This window comes from Gossypium arboreum, chromosome 7 (assembly GCF_025698485.1).
Source record: "Gossypium arboreum isolate Shixiya-1 chromosome 7, ASM2569848v2, whole genome shotgun sequence".
NCBI classification, from domain to species: Eukaryota; Viridiplantae; Streptophyta; class Magnoliopsida; order Malvales; family Malvaceae; genus Gossypium; species Gossypium arboreum.
The window spans coordinates 31,728,324-31,742,888 of NC_069076.1; the positions used below are offsets into that span (position 1 = coordinate 31,728,324).

At 39.4% G+C, this 14,565-nt stretch overlaps 1 non-coding gene across 1 annotated transcript; it reads left to right on the forward strand.

Moving 5' to 3' along the window:
• Window positions 1-14,226: 14,226 nt before the first annotated feature.
• On the forward strand, window positions 14,227-14,332 carry LOC128295989 (small nucleolar RNA R71). The gene has a single exon (XR_008286537.1). It is a non-coding gene; the product is annotated as a small nucleolar RNA R71 (small nucleolar RNA).
• Window positions 14,333-14,565: the final 233 nt, after the last annotated feature.

A 14,565-nucleotide genomic window follows, 5' to 3' on the forward strand; every position in this document is an offset into this window, starting at 1 on the left:
CAGAACGGCTTCTGGATCCCCTGATCTGAATTTGGAAATTCATTATAAACGAACCAGAGACATTTAGAAGTCATGCCATATATGTATAGATTCCTTTTTGAGTCTAGTTTCTATAGAAACAAACGAAATCAGTATTGAAGCCCTGTACAGGGAGATATCCGAGTTGTAATGCATGAAGGTCAGTGTAGTCGTACCCTGTAATAGGGGAGACTTTAACTAATAAACTGTACTAATTGGCCTGACCAAAAATTCTAGAAAAAAATATGTAGATGGACATATGAGTCTAGTTTCAGGAAAAAATTACGAAACTGATTTTCGAGTTTTGGAACTCAAGATATGATTTTTAAGGTGACAGTGACGCAGTTAGCCAACTGCCTGGAAATTTTTAAAATGGACTGTGAAAGTAAGTGGATTAAGCCCGTTAACCCCTCGTGTCCGACTCCGGCAACGGTCTCGGGTACGGGGTGTTACAATTAAATTGGTATCAAAGCTACGGTTTAGTCGATTCTAGGACTACCGTAATGCGTTGGGTTTAGCTATACATGCCATTTTATGTGATTATTTGATAGTGTGGTGATTTCTGACATTTGCAAATGTGTTTATTTATAGTAATGGATCCCGATCCCGACCGAGCGGTAGCTGATGATCTTGAGAGTATAGCGCCTGCTCCCGCACAAGGGACAGCGCCGGCGGACTCTCAACCTAATGCTAGTAATCCGAATGATGAAGCTAGACAAGCTTTCTATAGCGTGATGAATGATTTGTTTAACCAATACATTCGAACTAATACGGCTGTTCCATAACCTCCATTCCCGAAAAATACCACCCCTGCACCTACAATACCTCCGATAACTAACCAAATAAGGTCAAATAAGCCCCCAGTTGACAGAATCCAAAAACACGGGGCTACTGAATTTAAAGCTACGGATAGCGATGATGCCGAGCAAGCGGAATTTTGGTTGGACAACACTATCTGGGTACTCGATGAGCTATCTTGCACACCCGATGAGTGCCCAAAGTGTACCATCTCCTTGCTACGTGATTCTGCCTACTATTGGTGGAACACGTTGACTTTTGTCGTGCCCAGAGAGCAAGTAACTTGAGAGTTCTTCCAACCGAGTTTCGAAAGAAGTATATCAGTCAGAGATTCATTGACCAAAAACAGAAGGAATTTCTTGAACTCAAACAAGGTTCCATGTCGGTTACCGACTATGAGCGAAAATTTGTAAGGCTTAGCCGGTACGTGCGAGAATGCCGTGATGTGTAAACGTTTCGAGGATGGGCTGAATGATGATATAAAGCGGTATGTTGGCATTTTAGAAATCCGAGAATTTGTGGCACTTGTCGAGCGAGCTTGCAAAGCCGAAGAGCTCAGATGGAGAAAAGAAAAGCTAAGGTGGGAGCAAAGGAGTTTCAGAAGAGGTCTTGGGAAGCCCTTCCCACGATCATCGAAGAAATTTAGAGATGGCTTAGGCGGTCTAGAGACACTTGAGCTTTTCTAGACGAGATCGCGATCGACCCCTGTGAGCACACGAGTCACTTCGATCGCCGATGTTGGAAATGATCGTCGAGATAGAACGGAGTGCCGAGATTGTGGCAAATGGCATTCGGAAGTTGTAGATTCCATGACCGCTCTGTTACAAGTGCGGGTCATTGACCACTTTATCAAAGATTGCCCGAGATTGTCTGAATAGAATGTAAATCAGAGTGGGAAACCGAGTGCTACCACTGCTCGAGGTAGACCATCTAGAAACACAGGAAATGCTAGTGGTCGTCAGAGAGGATCTAGAGATGCTACGACCAGATCGGAGGCTCGTGCTCCTGCTAGGGCTTATGCTATACGCGCACGCGAGGATGCTTCCTCACCAGATGTTATTACCGGTACTTTTACTCTCTTTGATACTAATGTGATTGCTTTGATTGACCATGGTTCTACTCATTCTTATATATGCGAAACCTTAGCATCCAGTAAGACTTTACCTATTGAGTCTACTGAGTTCGTAATTCGGGTGTCAATCCCTTGGGTCGTTATGTGCTTGTCGACAAAGTGTGTAAGAAATGCCCTCTAGTAATTCGAGGTTCCTGTTTTCCGGCGGACTTGATGCTTTTGCCGTTTGATGAATTTGATGTTATTCTTGGTTTGGATTGGTTGACCGTGCATGATGCGGTTGTGAATTGCAAAAACAAGACTATTAATTTGAGGTGCACAAATAACGAGATAATCCGAGTTGAGTCTACAGACTTAAAGGGGTTGCCAGCTGTAATATCAGCAATGTTGGCCCAAAAATATGTAAGAAAGGGGTGCGAAGCATACCTTGCGTATGTACTTGATGACAAAGAGTTAGAAAAGAAACCCGAATCTGTGCCGGTGGTTTGTGAATACCCGGATGTTTTTCCTGAAGAATTACCGGGTTTACCACCTGTTCGGGAGGTAGAGTTTAGTATTGAGCTTGTACCTGGGGCTACGCCGATTTCGATAGCTCCGTATCGTATGGCACCAACTGAGTTAAAAGAGTTGAAAGCTCAGTTGCAAGAATTGACAGATAGAGGTTTCGCTCGACCAAGTTTCTTACCTTGGGGTGCACCAGTATTGTTCGTGAAAAAGAAGGACGGAACCATGAGGTTGTGCATTGACTATCGTCAGCTGAATAAAGTGACGATAAAGAATAAATATCCGTTACCGCGGAATTGATGATTTGTTTGATCAACTAAAGGGAGCCTCAGTGTTTTCAAAGATAGATTTGAGATCGGGTTATTACCAGTTGCGAATTCGAGATTCGGATATACCCAAAACTGCTTTCAAAACGAGATACGGTCACTACGAATTCTTAGTGATGCCGTTTGGGCTCACTAATGCCCCTGCGGTATTTATGGATTTGATGAATCGGATCTTTAGACCGTATTTGGATCGGTTTGTAGTTGTGTTTATCGATGATATTTTGGTCTATTCGAGAAATGAAACCGATCATCCTTGAACACCGGGATTAGTGTTGCAAATTTTACGGAATAACCAGTTATATGCTAAGTTCAGTAAGTGTGAGTTCTGGTTAAGAGAGGTTAGCTTCTTGGGTCATGTGGTATCCGGATCGGGTATTCGAGTTGACTCGAGCAAAATTTCAGCCATACTTAACTGGAAGCCTCAGAAATATTACCGAGGTTCGAGCTTTTTGGGACTTGCGGTTACTACCGACGGTTTGTAAAGGTTTCTCGATGATAGCCACACCCATGACGGCTACTTCAAAAGATGTTAAGTTCGAATGGACGGAAAAATGTCGAAAAGTTTTGATCAATCGAAAACTTATTTGATGAAGCTCAAATTTCTTGACCCGAATCGGGCAAAGAGTTTGTCATCTATAGTGATGCCTCCCTACTTGGGTTAGGTTGCGTATTGATGCAAGAAGGTCGAGTTGTGGCCTGCGCGTCGAGACAATTAAAGCCACATGAGAAAAATTATCGACCCATGATCTCGAATTAGTCGCCATCGTATTCGCCTTGAAAATATGGCGACATTACTTATTTGGTGAGAAGTGCCATGTATTTTCGGATCACAAAAGTCTCAAATATTTGATGACTCAAAGAGATTTGACTCTGCGACAAAGGCGTTGGCTTGAGTTGTTGAAAGATTATGAGCTTGTCATTGATTATCACCCGGGAAAGGCTAATGTGGTTGCGGACGCCTTAAGCCGAAAATCACTATTTGCTTTCTGACGATGAATGTACACTTGTCCGTTTCTACCGAAAATGTGTTAGTAGTGAATTAAAGGCCAAGCCATTATTGATTCATCAAATTCGTGAAGCTCGAAAGTCGACGATGAATTGGTTGCAAAACGGGCTGAATGTGTTAGAATATGGAATCCAATTTCAAATTAATGATGACGATTGTTTAAGGTTTGAAGTCGGTTGTGTGTTCCAAGAAATTGAGAACTCATTTCAATGATTACGAATGAAGCTCATTGTAGCCGAATGTCAATTCACCCGGGAGTACGAAAATGTACAACGATCCGAGACGCCGGTTTTGGTGGCATGGTATGAAACGAGACATTTCCGATTTTGTTTGAAGTGCTTAGTATGTCGCAAGTGAAGGCGGAACATCAAGTGCCTACGGGTTTGCTTGACCAATCTCGATACCGTAATGGAAATGGGAAAGAGTCACGATGGATTTTGTATCTGGGTTGCCAATGTCGGCAAGTAAGAAAGATGCGATTTGGGTCGTTGTTGATAGATCGACTAAGTCGGCTCACTTTATCCCGACGCACGGATTTTTCATTGGATAAACTAGCTGAATTGTATGTTTCTCAGATTGTGAGATTACACGAGGTACCGATTTCTATTGTGTCAGATAGAGATCCGAGATTCACCTCGCGATTTTGGAAGAAATTGCAAGAAGCTTTGGGTACCAAGCTGCATTTTAGCACCGCTTTTCACCCACAAACCGATGGTCAGTCCGAGCGGATAATTCAGATACTTGAGGATATGTTGAGATGTTGCATCCTCGAGTTCAGTGGTTCGTGGGAGCGGTATTTACCTTTGATTGAATTCGCTTACAACAATAGTTTTCAATCAAGTATTAAGATGGCACCTTACGAGGCCTTGTACGGGCGTAAATGGCGTACACCATTGTTTTGGACCGAGCTTAATCCACTTACTTTCACATCCATTTTTATTATATTATTAATTTGTGTATTATTTTAAGAATTGTTTTAGTATTATTTTTATTTGTTTTAATATTTGTTTTATGTTTTAAATATATTTGATTTATTATATTTTTAAATTTTTATTTAATGAAATAAAAATATTAATATGGGTCGGCCATAGCCTCAAGCTTAGTAATTTTATTTGGTAGGGCTTGGGCAAAATTTTAGGCCTATATTTGGTAAATTTGGGCCTAGTAGATGGGCCTAAAATTTGTATGGGCCTGGCCCGAACCCGGCCCGACCCGGCCCATGATCACCTCTACTACATAGCCAGTCCAATAATTATCACAAGTTGAAAATTTAATTCGTGTGGGGCCCACGAGCCTATTGGGCCCACATGGGCTATCTAGGTCCAACGTGGCCCAGAGCTACCTAAGTTGTGTGCGCGACATGACAAGTCTACCTACATCCCACTTAATAGTGAAGTTTACCCACGTGGGCCCATGGGCCCATTGGCCCATACGGCCCAGGCCCCTAAGATCGCTCATGGTAGCCTTCCTCGACGTACGCCCACGTTTCGTGGGATCGGTTCACCCCACGAGTGATCGCACGCTCGTGAGGCCACAAATGCTGAAGTTTCGACTTTTCAACTTTTGCTGACTTCCAACAAAGAAGGGCATGAATACACACCTGTTTATGAGAACACGTCGAAGTCCACGATCACCAACCTTGGTTAAGCAGGTATGTGAAATAATCCCCCTAAAACCAGTGATCACCAACTCATCTTGTTCGCTCTATTTAAACCCAGCTTCTCGCCAATTCTCATGGTAGCTTCCCGATGTGGGATTACTTTCAACCATTAGGAAAATTCCTTATTTTTTTATGACCACTTCAACCACAGAGTTCCAGTCCAACTCCACCTCTTACAAAGCTTAAACAACAAAATAAATACTCCATTATGCATCCCAAAACTTGAACCTTAGACCTCACAGTTACACAACACACCACCTTGCCACTCCACCACAGGCTCTTTTTGTGTCATAAATCATCCACAATTATTTATAAAGCCTACATGCCAGAGCCATGGATCATCCCTTAAAAACCAAAATTTTGCAAGAGCCAAGACTTGAACCCAGACTCCCTTGTAACCTTAATGATGCCACAACCACTAAACAACATGCTTCCTTGTAATATTTATTTAACAAAATAATTTAAAAGGCCTACTTCCAAGCATCCAGGGTTTTATTCACTTAAAACCAAAATTTTTACTAAAGCCCAGGTTTGAACCTAGGACTTTTCCAACTCCTCTTAAGACCCTTAACCACTTGAGCAGACATTTAATTGTATCATTTCCTTGCATAATTAAATACTTATATACAATCTCCTTACGGGACCCATACTCAAGGCCCAATACTTCTAGGCCCAAATTTGGGGCATTACATAACCATTTTGAACGGTTTAACTCTTACTTGAGCAACCCTTAAAAATTTAGCTCTTATTTGAGCATTTAACCATTGAAAAATTACGAAGTACGATCATATACATAGTTGGAATATATTCTAGCCTAAATCAAAATAAATTTAAAATTTAGCCAAAATGCTTGGATCTATAATCAAAATATATCTAGACCTAGACAAAATTTAATCTAGACAAAGTTCAGATATAATTTAAATAGAACGAACTAAACCTAAAAACTCAAAATTTTTATATCCTTAACCTTAACATTAAACCAAAATTGTATTCATCTTAAATTAAATAAATTGTTCTTGTTTGAGTTAATTGTAATTTGGGTAACAATTTTAATATTTATTAATTTTTAGTAATAATTAATGAAGTGTCAATTCTATTAAATAATTTTAAGGTTAGTATTTGGTACATGGCGGTGTTCTTTTTTATTCCACAAGCAACGTTAAAAAATTATCATGCGTCACTTTTTTAAAAAAAATATTTAATTTTTTAATATTTTACTATATCCCCATAGAACACTTGTCAACCCCCTAGCATTGTTTGTGGAGTTTAAAAACTCCACTGGCAATGTACTAAATATTTTCTCATAAATTTAATATTAAAAATTAATTTAGAAAGCGTAACCAAAATTTGAGGTGAATTCCTTTCATATTGGCATTGATGCATTGCAGGTTTATTTTAGAATAAAATGTGAGTGCATTAAGAGTGTAAACAAGTCCATTGTTTTCAAGGAAAATCATATAGAAGAGTTATTGATCGCGTGATTTTGTGATAGGTTTTAAATATTTATAATTGCTCGTTCTTAAACTAACTATTATCGCGATGTAGGCAAGTGTACCTATCGAACAGGAGTATAGTTTTAGCAAGACCGGATTGTCGAAACCAAAGGAACTAAAAGTACTAGTAATGACTGTCTTTTTATTCTCTAGCCTAAAAATAAAGAGGTTTTATTTTAATTAACTAATTATCTAAACAAAGAACTCACAGAGAATAGAATTGGGGAGTTGCTTTTGGGAAAATCGATTGAATGAAGGCAATACCTAAGGAAAAATCCACCTAGACTGTACTTGTTATTCTGGCTCCAAATCGGATGATTTATTCATTTAACTTGTTCTGTAGAGATCCCTAAGTTATGTTATTATCCCTATTCAAGACTAATAACGTCTAATCCCTAGATTGAATAATTGAGACTTTTCTCTAATTAACACTCTAGGGTTGCATTAACTCGATCTATGGATCCCCTTATTAGGTTTCACCCTAATCCAGCAAAATCTTGTCACCCTATGTCTAGGCGCGCAATCAACTCCACTTAATTATGAAAAATGTACTCTTAGACAGGGTCTATTCCTCCTCTGAATAAGAGCTTATCCTGAATCAGTATCCTGGGATATCAAAACAAGAATTAAGAACACATAATTAAGAACAAGTTAAATATTTATCATACAATTCAGAAAATAATAACAAGATTAGTCTAAGGTTTCATTACTCTTAGGTATTTAAGGGTTTTAGTTCATAACTTAATAAGAAAACATCTCAGAATAATAAAGAGTACAAAACATAAAGAAAACCCAAAACTCCTGAAGGGGGAATCGATGAGAGATTTTCAGTCTTGATGGTGAATCCGACTTTTGAGATGGATCAATCGACTTCCTTGGAGTAATTCCTTACTCCCTATTCCGTGTCCCCCCTATTCTTCCTCCTCTAGGGTGTATTTATAGGCTTTGGAATGCCTAAAAGCCCTCAAAATTAGCCTTTTCCGAATTGGACTCAACTTGGGCTCGGTAGGGACATGCCTGTGTGACACGCCCGTGTGCAATTACTTCAGGCCGTGCTCGAACCTACCAATTTAACACGGCCGTGTGATTTGCCTGTGTGAGGAGGTCCAGGCCGTGTTGATTTCGTACTTTGGCCCATTTTCTCTGTTTTTGGCTCATTTCTCGTTCCTTTCACTCTCCTGTGCTCTCCTAAGTATAAAACATGAAATTAAAGCATTAGGAGCATCGAATTCACCAATTCTAATAGGAAATCATCCATAAAATGCATTAAACATGGGGTAAAAATATGTATAATTTACGGTTTATCAAATACCCCCACACTTAAGCATTTTCTTGTCATCAAGAAAAATTCTCAACTCATAATCAAAATAAATTCTTCTCAACTTATAATTTCTTTCGATAATATCTTAAAATAACCCATAAGTAATCATACATTGAGAATTCAACTAAAATAGCATAAAAGTTTCAAACATTCCAAGTTGAGTATTTAGTCATGCAAACATAGGTGCCTCCCCTCGTCTAAGTAATTACCTTGATTCAGGATATCACAGAGTTTCATATCCTCACTAAAGATTCACTCAAATCACTTTAAGGACAGTAAATGAAGCACTCAATAGCCAATAATGAAAAGTCATTACCATAGGTTTGCATGAAAATCAAATCTTCACCACTATTATTTTGAGATGATACATCAATCAAAAGGTCTTTAGAGGGTTGTAATGAGGCTTGGCTAGGGGGTGTAGTCACAAGCTGAAAGAAAGGGTTAGAATCGAGATTGAATTGAAAAATTGCCTAACTATAAAAAGAGTTAATCATCACTTGTGTACAATTGAGCTTCTTCTAAAAAAAAGTGGAATTACTAATGTGTATACATAGTTTTTTTTTAAGAACAAGTTAAATAACATAAACTAACTATTAAGAACAAAACATAGCTATGTTAGGGGATTAATTTAGCAAAAAATAGGGATTAATTTAGGGGATTTCAATAATAATGGGTTAATGGTTAATATTAAAGGTAATACAAGGAATGACTTTGTTAGGCTTAAGGGGGTTTGCTAGGGGTTAATCGTGGAGGTAGGCTTTTTGTGGCATGAGTGGGTTAATCCTAAGTGCCTTAATCATTTTGACATATCAAATCAAATGGTGTGGTCTCGACATGCATAATCAAGCAAGTTCTAGAATAACAGTTCAATACTGACGCACTCAAAGCAATAATAAAAGTGAGCATGAAAGAATTAATAGATGCTCAAAAGGCTCAAAAATCTCACAAAAATTATGGCTTTTTAATGTTTAAAAACTTCTGAATTCCAACTCAAAGTAATACCTAAACTTTGGGGAAACAACCTAAGATTTTAAATTCTTAAAAATCAACTCATCATGCTTGATTCTCCAATGTCTTAAAGTTTAAACAATCAATGCATAATTGCCTATGTTTTAATTCAAGATATATCAATCAAAATCATAAATCAATTAAAATTTATCCTAAATATGATATGAAAGCTTTTCAAGAGAACAAGGCAATCATTCAGGGATTTTTCTGATAATGAAATAAATACCCCCCCACACTTAAGACATACATTGCCCTCAATGTACAAAGATAGATATTAGAGTATAAGAATAAGAGAGGGAGAGAAGTGAAACTTCTTGTATGATGAATTCCTCGAACTGGAGTTTTGGAGAGTAATCAGTTCGAGAGTGAATGTGGATACTCCAGCGGTTGTAGAGGTTCATTAGTCCATAAGTCCTGCGCCAAAACAATATTATATCTAGTGGTAGCTATGGTCGTGGTTGAGTAGGACATGGCAGTCGTGGAGAACCTTTCCCAGTGGAGTTTTAGTTCCTATGTGATCATAAGCTTAAGAGATCTATATAACTGTGATAAAATTAGGAACTTTTTAGGGATATTAGGAAGAATAATTACTCATAAAGAAATAACCAAATTAATAATTAAAAATAAAATTCTAAAATCTAACAAAAATAAAAAGTAGTTTTAATAAAAATAAAAATAAACATAAAATTATAAATAAATGTTTTTAAACATCTTCATCGCTGGATGGTTCGCGAGGTGGGACTGGCAATGAGATGTGAAGGTATTGAAAAATTTGCTATAGAGTAGCATCAATGTTGTCAAATCGTTGAAAACACTGCTGCTCGAATCGAGTGAGGTGCTCAGAGATGTCAGCGTATGAAGCCGCAGTATGAACTGGACGAGAGGGTGGTGGTGGCTGAGTAGGTGGGTCCTTGTGCTGTAGAGGGACATCATCAGGAATGTTCTTGTAGGCCTCCTCCTCGGTAGATTGGGTGAGACGATACTGGGGAGGGTAGGTTCCTCGGCGCCTCTTGATCATACTTATGCTAAGCATGCTCGAGATGCCTTGTGGAGACATTTGGCCGATGAGGGTGAGGATGATTCTTGGGCCGCGGTGTTAAGGAGCCCAAAATGTCGAGCCAACCGAGTAACATAGGGGCCAATGGAGATGACCCCCTTTCTATGCCGCTCCTTCTGGTGCTGAATCTTGAGGACGATGAAATAGGCAAGGTTGATGACGTGCCCGTGTGACATACACCGTAAGAAGTAGGCGTTGTGAGTGTTGACAATGCCTGTGCTCTCTTACCTCATTGTAATTGTGTGAGCCAAAATGATGTGTAGGTACCTCAGGGATGGTGGAAGAACTGATGCCTTGGAGCGGCTAGGATTGTAGGAGGCTGCGCCAAGGGCCAAAGTGTACCAGCACTTCGAGGGAGAGAAATGTAGTGGCGAGTGAGAGTATCTAAGTCATTCTCCTCTTTGAACTCCTCTGTATATAGACCCAGTGTCGTACCGAATTCTGGGACGCTGAGCTGGCGGACTAATCTGCCTAGGTAAAATTGGATCGTGCCGGGATCATCGTAGTTTGTCATCACTGTTTGAAGATGAAATGTGGAGCATAGTTCCATCATGAGCTCGAGGTATGTTGGCTCGATAATCCCAAAGAACAGCTCCCAAGGGTCGGTGGTTAGGAGGGCCCGAATCGCATCAGCCAACTAAACTTGTTCTATGGCAGCCTAGTCGATGCAGTGGCCTACAATTAAAGGTCAGGCCCGAAAGATTTGGAAAAGTTCTTCCTGCAGGAGAGGGTGACGAATTTTCATGGTTGGACCCGCGAAAGATGATGCTCCTTTCTATTTCTTGGAAGAAGGTACGGCAGTTTTCTTTCCTCGTGAAGACGACATGGTAGCTGCAATCAAAACCATTAATTCATCTTGAGGAATTATCAAAGTAAAATGAAAATAATTTGGAAATAACAATCATAATTTCAGTAACTACTAAAACTAACAAGTTAATCAAGGCAATCAATTGTATGGCATAAAAATAGCAACGAATTTCATGGAATGCAACATGTGTGACAGATGAAAAGTGTTAACACTAAAGTCATGAGTATGTATATTGTTCTAATCATGAATATTTACTCCTAACTAATTAAATAAAGTAGAGGAATCACATAAAGAGTAAGAATTTGAACATGAAAACAAAATAACTTGTGCTATGAGTAAAATGTAAGTGATAGAAAGATGAAAATAATTGTGAAAAATGCATAGTACTGTGATAACTAACATGAAAAAATGAGTGCAATTAAAGGGGAAAAAGTAAACCAATGATAGAAGGAGAGAAATTGGGCATCATAAATAAAGTGGAAAGCAGCACACGGGCGTGGTAGGAAGGCTGTGTGAACTTGCAGCGGCTAAGGTTAGGGTTTTTAAATGGGGAAGAAAGTGAATAGTGCAGGGTAGTTATAAATTTTGGGCCACACGGCCATGGCACACGCCCATGTTCCCCAAATTTTGCCCGTGTGTTTCGTGTTTTTCCTATTTGGGTGCGTCTAAAATTTGTCCCACGCCCGTGTACCTTGGGTGTGTGGGTTCACACGGCCATGTCGCACGACCGTGTCTAGCTTCGTTCGCTTCTCCCACGCCAGTGTATGTAAGCCCCACGCTGGTGTCAATCTAACAGGTTCGACCATGGGTGCTAGACACGGGCGTGTCGCACGCCCGTGCTGTTTTAATAGGTTAACCCACGGTTCTTCCACACGGGCGTGTATCACGCCCGTGTTGTTTTTGCAGGCTTGACCACGGCCATGTCGCACGGCCGTGGTGTTTTATCGTAGCCCGTGTCTGGGGAAATCCTTGCCCTGTTTTCACACAGCCATAAGTACGCCTGTGTGGTTGGCCGTGTCTCTGTGGAAAACCTGTACTTGAGAGCTCTGTTAGTAAGTTAGATGTTGAAGACTAAATTTTAAAGAAGTTAATACAGTTAGTGCTCGGGTTGCCTCCTGAGAAGCGCTTATTTATAGTCTAAGCTCGACTTACCTCTCCGTTGAATGATCATGGATGTTCGAGGAGTTTATTCTCCTCATTTCTGCTATTAATCTTATGAAAATAAGGTTTTAAGCGGGAGTTGTTTACCTTAAAAGTGTCGAACTTGGGATGACTCACCTCGACTGTACCGAATGGGAAAATGTTGAGTACCGTAAGAGGGATTTCTTCATTCGGTCTGGCAGTGACAATGTGAGGATCTACGGCATCTAATAAGACTTTATCTCCAACCTTAAGTTGATTTGGAAAGGTATCGAGCTCGTTCTAGCGTAATTTTAGTTTATCGTGTGTTCTCAATTTATGTGTTCACCATTCATCTATCTCCTCTATTTGCAGCCTTCGTTCTTCATGAATAGATCCTCTACTATTGTTTGAGAATGACTCATGTACTTCTTCAGACTTATCTCCTGTAAAGTAGGGTGTACCCTATTATCAGTTTTAGTAGAATGTGTTAAACGATCACCTTCAATTTCCTATGTGTTGCCAGAATTGAGAGCTTGAAGGGAGATTGTTTTGTCTCCCACACGGAGTGTGAGTTCACCTGTGCCAACATCAATAATCGTTTTTGCAGCTGCTAAAAAGGGCCTTCCTAGAATTAAAGGAGTGTTACTGTCCTCCTCTATGTCTAGAACAATGAAGTCAACCAGAAATATGAATTTATCGATTTTAATTAGCACATCTTCAATAATGCCCCTAGGGAATCTTATAGTTTTATCTGCTAATTGAATGCTCATCCTAGTCTGTTTGGGTTTCCCGAGACCTAATTGCTTAAAATTTTATAAGGCATGACGTTGATACTAGCCCCTAGATCAGCTAATGCATTATTAACATCTAAACTACCAATTAAGCAAGGAATCGTAAAACTCCCTGGATCTTTTAGTTTGTTTGGTAGCTTATTTTTCAGAATAGCTGAGTACACTGCATTTAGCTCCACATGCGATGCCTTGTCCAACTTTTTTTTATTTGCTAAAAGCTCTTTTAAAAATTTCATTGCGTTTGGCATCTGCGATAGGGCTTCAATAAACGTAAGTTAATATGTAATTTTTTTAAGAGTTTAAGGAATTTACCAAATTGTTCATCTGAGTGGTATTTCCTTGTCGCGTTGGGGTAAAGTACACGAGGTTTATATTCGACATTCACTAATTTGTTTGTATTTTGAGCTACTTCACCTTGACCTTTGCTTACCATAGTTTCTTGCCTCAATTCTGGTTCAGGCTTCACAAATCCTTCTTTATCTTGAACATTAATCGCATTAAGCTACTCCCTTGGGTTGGGTTTAGTATTACTTAGCAAACGACCTTGTGGTCGTTCAGAGATTAGTTTGGAAAGCTGGCCTATCTGAGTTTTGAGCCCATGGATAGATGCTTGTTGATTTTTAAGTACTGTCTCGGTGTTCTGAAAATGGGTTTCTGACACTGATATAAGCTTTGAGAGCATCTCTTCAAGGTTTGGCTTCTTTTCTTGTTGGTAGGGTGGTTGCTAAAAACCCGGAGGATGTTATGGTCTTTGATTTCCTTAACCGCCCCATGAGAAATTGGGATGGTTCCTCCAACCTGCATTGTAAGTATTAGTATAAGGATTGTTTCAAGGTCGAAGATTATTACCCATGTAATTTAATTCCTCGTTATCCATGTTGTGGCCATAAGGTTGGTATTCTGAATGGCTTGTTCCACCACCACTTGCTTCGCACTGCATCACTGGGTAAACCTGTGAAGAACTAAGAAAACCATCAATCTTTTTATTTAAGAGTTCTACCTGATTAGAGAGCATGGTGACTGAATCGACGTTATAAACGCCGGCTGTTTTCGTTGGCTTTGTCCTCATGACTTGCCACTAATAGTTTTTCAGTGACATCTCCTTTATAAACTCATAAGCATCTTCAGGTGTTTTATTATTGATGGTTCCGCCAGAAGCTGCGCCAACCATTTGCGATATTATTATTGATGGTCGAAGGATTCAGACCATTATGGAATGTTTGAACTTGGAGCCAAAGCGGTAACCCATGGTGAGGGCACCTTTTCAAAAGATCCTTGTATCTCTCCCATGCATCGTAGAGTGTTTCTAAATCCATCTATACAAAAGAAGAGATATCATTAGGTAATTTAGTCATTTTAGCCGGCGGAAAATATTTTAGTAAAAATTTTTTGATCATTTGTTCCCAAGTAGTAATTGACCATCGTGGTAACGAGTTCAACCACTGTTTAGCTTTGTTCCTCAATGTAAAAGGGAATAGCCAAAGTCGAATGGAATCATCAGAAACACCATTAATTTTAAATGTATTGCATAGTTCCAAGAAGTTGGCTAAATGAGCATTAGGATCCTCATCCTGCAAACCA